Source organism: Rattus norvegicus, chromosome 9, assembly GCF_036323735.1.
Source record: "Rattus norvegicus strain BN/NHsdMcwi chromosome 9, GRCr8, whole genome shotgun sequence".
NCBI classification, from domain to species: Eukaryota; Metazoa; Chordata; class Mammalia; order Rodentia; family Muridae; genus Rattus; species Rattus norvegicus.
In genome coordinates, this window is record NC_086027.1 from 16,178,375 (window position 1) to 16,186,503 (window position 8,129).

Here is an 8,129-nt window from a genome sequence, read left to right on the forward strand (position 1 = left end):
GCCAGTGAGCCAGGCTGAAGAGCACAGGCTAGCCAGTGAGCCTGACTGAAGAGCAGAGGCTAGCCAGTGAGCCAGGCTGAAGAGCAGAGGCTAGCCAGTGAGCCTGACTGAAGAGCAGAGGCTAGCCAGTGAGTCTGACTGAAGAGCACAGGCTAGCCAGTGAGCCAGGCTGAAGAGCACAGGCTAGCCAGTGAGCCTGACTGAAGAGCAGAGGCTAGCCAGTGAGTCTGACTGAAGAGCACAGGCTAGCCAGTGAGCCAGGCTGAAGACTGAAGAGCAGTGATTTTAACCTTTATTTATAAGTTCTTCCGTTTTCCTAAAATTTCTACAAAGGTTTGCCTCCATAAAGTTTGACTTATAAGGTTCTCCTTGCTCTCTTCTTATCTCCTTTCCTCTTGCTCTTATGACACAATAATTTCCTTACTCTCAATGCCTTACTCTCAACGCTAGGCCTTTACTTCTAAGTTCTTCTTGAGTTCTGTTCTCTTCACTTCAATTCTGTCTAAAAAGCTTTCTCTCTCTTTGTCCTCAGCATTTGTATATCTTTCTGAACAGAGCATCACATGGTGAAAAGTTCACCACAAGTTTGCACAGGAATTCAAATCATAAGTTGGATAATCAGTTTACGACAGAGAATGTTTACATGCATATCCATGAAGAGTAATCATCAGGATAAACTGTCACCATCTGTCACTGGCTCTGCATGTTCATGGAGAGTTAAAAGCTGTAATTTTTATGAGAAAAGAATAAGTGAAATTGCCTATAGGCAAATCCAGTCAATTATTTACGTAAAGTCCTTGCACCTATAGTAAATCATTAGTTCTCTATTAATGAACTTTGGTTAATTGGTTTATACCCTCTTAGCATGGGTTCTAATTTGTAGATGCCTGCTTGGTATTGCAGAAGCAATTCACTCATGAAACTTTAAGAAGGAAGAGTTCTCAATGCAATTTTGATTACCAGAGAAAACATAGTAGCTGTCCCATTATAAAGGAGCTTAAAATTACTAATCTAATTTTAGGAACTCTTATAGAATCATCATAAGAATTAAGAAATCATCTATTTGTCTGTACATCATCACGCCAAGACAATACATCTTCGTTGCTCTGTGGTGATCTGCTCAAAAGAGTGGGGTAAAGAGCATGACAAATACAGAGGCAGATACTTGCAGCCAACCATTCAGCTGAGAGCAGGGTCCCCAATGGAGGAGTAAGAGAAAGGATTGAGGGAGCTGAAGGGGTTTACAGCCCCATAAGAACAACACTAAGAAACACCCAGAGCTCCCAGGGCCGGAAACCACCATCCAAAGAGTACACATGGACAGACCCATGGCTACAGCTGCATATGTAGAAGAGGATGGCCTTCTTGGGCACAAATGGGAGGAGAAGCCCTTGGTCTTGTCAAGGCTTGATGCCCCAGTGTAGGGGAAACCAGAACAGGGAGGCAGATAGGCCTAGGTGTTTGGGTGGGTGTGGTAACACCCTCACAGTAGAAGGGGGAGGGGGTTTTATAAGGGGTTTTGTGGAAACCAGGAAAACGGATAACATTTGAAATGTAACAAAAGCCCTCTCTGGGGAAGGGACAGCGGATAAGGTGCTCTGAGCCCCTACTTCCTTGCTGCCTCCCTTTGATCGAGACTGTGGTACATGGTGTCAGCCTGGGACTCTCCATGGGCTGCTGCTGGCACTGGTCCTGGCGTTCATGGCCAAGAGCATGATGAGCAAGGAGCACATGGTTTGTCCTGATTCAGAGCAGGGCGAATGGCCACCAGAGAATAAGCACAGCTTCCTGTACGATCACGAGGTCTTCCTGGGCAAGAAGGACTCCAAGACCTTTGATAGCTAATCCTGAACGAGAGCAGGAGAGGCTGGGGAAAATTGTTGATCCAATCAACAGTGATGAAGGCGGCCTTGTTACTACTGAGGACCTGAAAGTTTGGATCAAACAGGTACAGAAAAGATACATCAACCAAAATGTGGCTAAACTCTGGAAGGATTATGATAGGGACATAGATGAAAAATCTCCTGGGAAGAATACAAGCAGGCTACCTATGGCTACTACCTGGGAAACCTTGCTGAATTCCAAGATAGCCCTGATCATCACAACTTTAAAAAGTTGCCTCCACGAGATGAGAGGAGGTTTAAGGCCTTGACGGTGACCTGACAGCTACTCAGGACTGGTTCATTGCTTTTCTGCACTAAGAGGATTTAGAACATATGAAGGAGATTGTAGTTCTGGAAACGCTGGAGAATATCAACAAGAACAGGGATGGTTTTGTGGACCAGGATGAGTACATTGTGGACATCTTTTTCTCACGAGGACAATTGCCCTGAGACCGACTGGGTTTTGTCTGGGGAGCAGTTCAATGATTTCCCAGATCTGAACAAGGATGGGAAACTGGATTAGGATGAGATTCACCACTGGATCCTCCCTCAGGACTATGACCAGGCACAGGCTGAGGCCCAGCATCTGGTGTATGAGTCAGATAAGAACAAGGATGAGATGCTGACCAAGGAGGAGATTGTAGACAACTGGACCATGTTTGTGGGAAGCCATGCCACCAATTACAGGGAAGATCTTACCAAAAATCATGATGATCTTTGAAAGAAACTCATCCTCATGTGGCCAACAGTCACATGCTTTCTACGGATATTCTGGTTGATTGCTATATTTGTCAAGTATATAGCAGTTGTGTCCCTAAACAATAAGAAACCTTTCTAAAGCTCAAAAAAATCATACATTGCACCACAAACAATAATAGTAGGAGATTTAAACACGCCACTTTCATCAATGGACAGATCAGGGAAACAGAAATTAAACAGAGACACAGAAAGACTAACAGGTTATGAAACAAATGGATTTAACATATATTTATAGAACACACCACCCTAAAACCAAAGGATATACCTTCTTATCAGCATCTCATGGTACCTTCTCCAAAATTGACCATATAATCGGTCACAAAACAAGCCTCAACAGGTACAGGAAGATAGAAATAATCCCATGCCTCGAATCAAAAAACCACGGACTAAGGCTGCTGATCAATAACAACAAATAGGACAGAAAGCCCACATATACATGGAAGTTGAAGTCAATGACAACTTGGTCATTGGAGACATAAGAAAGAAATTAAAGACTTCTTAGAATTTAATGAAAATGAAGATACAACATACCCAAACTTATGGGACACAATAAAAGCAGCGCTAAGAGGAAAACTCATAGCTCTGTACGCCTGCAAAAAGAAACAAGAGAGAGCATATGTCAGCAGCTTGACAGCACACCTCAAAGCTCTAGAAAAAATTAAATAAACCCTAGAGGAGTTGAAGGCAGGAAATAATCAAACTCAGGGCTGAAATCAAACAAGAAGAAACAAAACCGAGTATCAAAAGAATCAGCAAACCCAGGAGCTGGTTCTTTGAGAAAATCAACAAGATACATAAACGCTTAGCCATATTAACCAGAGGTCACAGAGAGTGTATCCAAATTAATAAAATCAGAAATAAAAGGGAGACATAACAACAAAATCTGAAGAAATTAAAAAGATCATCAGATCCTACTACAAAACATATATTCAACAAAACTGGAAAATGTGGAGGAAATGGACAATTTTCTATACAGATACCAGGTACCACAGTTAAATCAGGAACAAATAAACCATTGAAACAACCCCATAACTCATAAAGACATAGAAACTGCTATTAAACATCTCCCATCCAAAAAGAGCCCAGGACCAGATGGATTTAGTGCAGAATTCTATCAGACCTTCATAGAAGACTTCATACCATAACTGTCCAAACTATTCCGCAAAATGGAAACAGACAGAGCACTACCAAACTCCCTCTATGAAGCCACAATTACTCTTATACCTAAACCACACAAGGATACAACAAAGATAGAGAAATTCAGACCTATTTGATTTATGAATATTGATCAAAAATGCTCAATAAAATTCTTGCAAACTGAATCCAAGAACACATCCAAACAATCATCCATCATGGTCAAGTAGGCCTCATGGCAAGGATGCAGGGATGGTTTAATATACGGAAGTCCATCAACGAAATTCATCATATAAACAAAGTCAAAACCACATGATCATTTCATTAGATGCTGAGAAATCATTTGACAAAATTCATTACCCTTTCATTAATAAAGTCCTGGAAAGATCAGGAATTGAAGGCCTGAATCTAAATATAGGAAAATGCAAAATACATCAAACCTGTACCTAACATCAAACTAAACTTAGAATATTGAAGGAATCCCACTAAAATCAGGGACTAGACAAGGCTACCCACTCTTTCCCTACTTAAGTACAATATGGTACTTAACGTCCTAGCCATAGCAATCAAACTATAAAGTAGGTCAAAGGGAAAAAAATTAGAAGGGATGAAGTCAAAACACTAATATTTGAAGATGATATGATAGTCTACTTAAGCAACACCAAAATTCTACCAGAGAACTACTTAACCTGATCAACAACTTCAGCAAACTGGCCGAGTATAAAATTAACCCAAACAATTCAGTAGCCTTCCTCTACTCAAAGGGTAAACAGGCTGAGAAAGAAATTAGGGAAATGACACCCTTCACAATAGTCCCAAATAATATAAAATAATTGCTGTTACTTGAACCAAGCAAGTAAAAAATCTGTATGACAAGAACTTCAAATCTCTGAAGAAATTGAAGAAGGTCTCAGAAGATGGAAAGATCTCCCATGCTCATAGATTGGCAGGATGAATATGGTAAAAAATGACCATTTTGCCAAAGGCAATCTACAGATTCAATGCCATCACCATCAATATTCCTACTCAATTCTTTATAAAGGTAGAAAGTGCAATTTGCCGTCATTTGGTATAACATAAAACCCAGGACAGCAAAACTATACTCAACAATAAAAGAACTTCTGGGGGAATCACCATCTCTGACCTCAAGCAGTATTACAGAGCAATAGTGTGTATGGTATTGGCATACAGACAGGCAGATCAGTGGACATAATTGAAGACACAGAAAAGAACCCACACACCTATGGTCATTTGATCTTTGACAAAGGAGGTAAAACATCCAATGGCAGAAAGATAGTATTTTTAACAATGGTGCTGATTCAACTGGAGGTCAACATGTAGAAGAATGCAAGTTGACCCATTCTTATTGCCCTGTACAAAGCTTAAGTCCAAGTGGATCAAGGACCTCCACATCAAACCAGATACACTAAAAGTAATGGATAAAAAGTAGGGAAGAGTCTCGAAGACATGAGCACTAAGGAAAATTTCCTGAACAGAATACCAGTGGCTTATGCTTTAAGATTGAGAATCGACAAATGGGACCTCATAAAACTGAAAAGCTTCTGTAAGGCAAAGGACAGTGTCATTAGGACAAAAAGGCAACCCACAGATTGGGAAAAAATCTTTACCAATCCTGCATCTGATGGAGGGCTTATATCCAAAGTATACACAAAACAGAAGAAGTTAGAGTACAGAGAGCCAAACACCCCTGTTAATAAATGGGGTTCACAGCTAAAGAAAACATTCTCAGCTGAGGAATATAGAATAGCTGAAAAGCACCTAAAGAAATGCTCAATATCCTTAGTCATCAGGGAAATGCAAATCAAAACAACCCTAAGAATCCACCTCACACCAGTCAGGATGTCTAAGATCAAAAACTCAGGTGACAACAGATGCTGGCGAGGATGTGGAGAAAGAGGAACACTCGTCCATTGTTCCTGGGATGGCAAACTGGTACAAGAACTCTGGAAATCAGTCTGAACGTTCCTGTAAAATTGGAAATTGCACTACCTGAGCACACAGCTATACCTGTCCTGGGCATATACCCAAAAGATACTCCCTCATACAACAACACATATAATCCACGATGTTCATAGCAGCCTTATTCATAATAGCCAGAAGCTGGAATGAACCCAGATGCCCTTCAACAGAGGAATTTATTCTAAAAATGTGGTATATATACACAATGGAGTACCACTCAGCTATCAAAAACAATGACAACGTTCAATTCATAGGCAAATGGAAAGAACTAGAAAATATCATCCACAGTGAGGTAATCCTATCACAGAAAAACACACTTGGTATGCTGTTGGGAGCGATGGCCTTGAAGCCCTCCACTATTGATGTTATTATTATGGTGAGCATTAAGTATGACTGGGTTCATGGAAAATCCCCAGCCAGCTGCAGAAGACTAATACAAATGTTGTGGTCAAGATGAATAATCATATGATAACGTGTGACGTTAAGATACCCAATGTCATGACCTGTAACCTTTCTGATAAACCAACATCCTGCTGACTAATAGATATGACAAACCCGTGACCTTTCTGACAACCTGTCAACACCAGCCAATTCTCTAACCACAGGAATATTGTGTCCTTAGCGTGGGTAAATGTTTCTTACTTCCCCCCTCTCTCTGTTACCCTTTTTATGGTACAAAATCAGCCTTGGGGAAAAATAAAAGTGTCGCCTTGATTAGACTCTTGTCTTGGAGTTCTTCGTCACATCTCTTGTCCCCCATTCTCTTCCAGGTACTCAGCACCCCTCATTGACAGTATGCACTCATTGATAAGTGGATATTGACCAAAATCTCGAATTACCCAAGATGCAATCTACAGATCTCAGGAAACTCAAGAAGAAGGATGACCAAAGTGCAGATGCTCCCACTCCTTCTTAAAATGGGGAACAAAAATATCCATAGGAGGGGATATGGAGGCCAAATCTAAAGCAGAGACTGAAGGAACAGCCATTCAGAGTCTGCCCCACATGTGGCCCATATATATATACAGCCACCAAAACTAGGTAAGATTGATAAAGCTAAAAAGTGCTTACTGAAAGGGACAGAATATGCATCTCCCCTGAGAGACACATCCAGAGCATGTCAAATAAAGAGGTCAGTGCTAGCAGTAAACTACTGAACTGATAACAAGACGCCCTTTATGGGAATTAGAAGAAGGATTCAAAGAGCTGAAGGGCTTGCAACCCCATAAGAACAGCAATGCCAACCAAATAAACCACTAGCAAAAGACTATACATGGACTGACCCAGGGGTCCAACTGCATATGTAGGAGAGAATATCCTCGTTGGGGCACCTGTGGAAGGGGAAGCCCTTGTTCTTAACAAGGTTGGACCCTGAGTGCAGGGAAATGTCCAGGAAGTGGTTTCTAAGTGGCATGGATTTGGGGACCATACATATGGGAGAGGTCACGGCAGGAGGGCTTATGGACCAAAAGCTGGGAAAGAGAATAACGTTTGAATAAAACATATATATCTAGTAAAAAAACTGAAATTTAAAAAATGATACTGATACCAAAAATAATCAAAAAATGTGAATAAGAAAGAAATTTTAGGTTTTGGAAAAAGATGAATGCCAGGTATTTAAAAAACTGTATGACCATGGTAAACACTTTAATATACTTGAGAAATTTTTTACATGTTAATGAACTGCATCTTTTTTTTAAATAGTGAATGGAAATCCAGTCCCTTCCTGGCTGTGAGGCTAGGTATCCAGATGTAGTGGAATTCATTATTTGTTGAGTCCTGAACCTTTGAGTCTGCTTCTAAGTCAGCTTATGCCAAGGAAACTAGGCCAGGGTGATATCTAAGCCATTGACCAAACTATCTGGACTAACAATTACATGTGAAATTCCACCTTGTTTAAATGGGAGGAGAGGAATAAAAGATACCTTTAAGGATTTAAAAAAGATGAAATGTACCCAAAAAAATCCAATAAAAAAGTTTAAAATAAAAATAACTTAGGAAATACAAAATACTGGGGTGCCATTCCACAATCATGATGTGTTTCTTCTGTGATAGCTTATAGGTTAATTTACTTCTCTATAACTGTTTTCTTATTTCAAAGTAAGTTATGGCATCATCTGTGGAGTGGATGGTGAGAACAAAAGCTTTGCCTAACTTGAACAATCGATCCCTCCTGAGCATGTGCTTAACATTCTAAGCACAGGGAAATTTCCTGAGGGGATTAAAGAACAAAATCCAAACATAAAACAGGAACAACAACGATTTGAAAACATTCTGCACGCTGGGTATGAAGGCATGTTACAACTTTAATCAGCTTTGTAGGTATTTCTAATAAACACACAAGAAACAAAAATCCTATCACAGTCCTAGCAG

The 8,129-nt window shown here is 40.3% G+C and overlaps 1 pseudogene; it reads left to right on the forward strand.

The window, feature by feature from the left end:
- Positions 1 to 1,614: 1,614 nt before the first annotated feature.
- LOC134480456 (reticulocalbin-1-like) lies at positions 1,615 to 7,767 on the forward strand (annotated as a pseudogene).
- Positions 7,768 to 8,129: the final 362 nt, after the last annotated feature.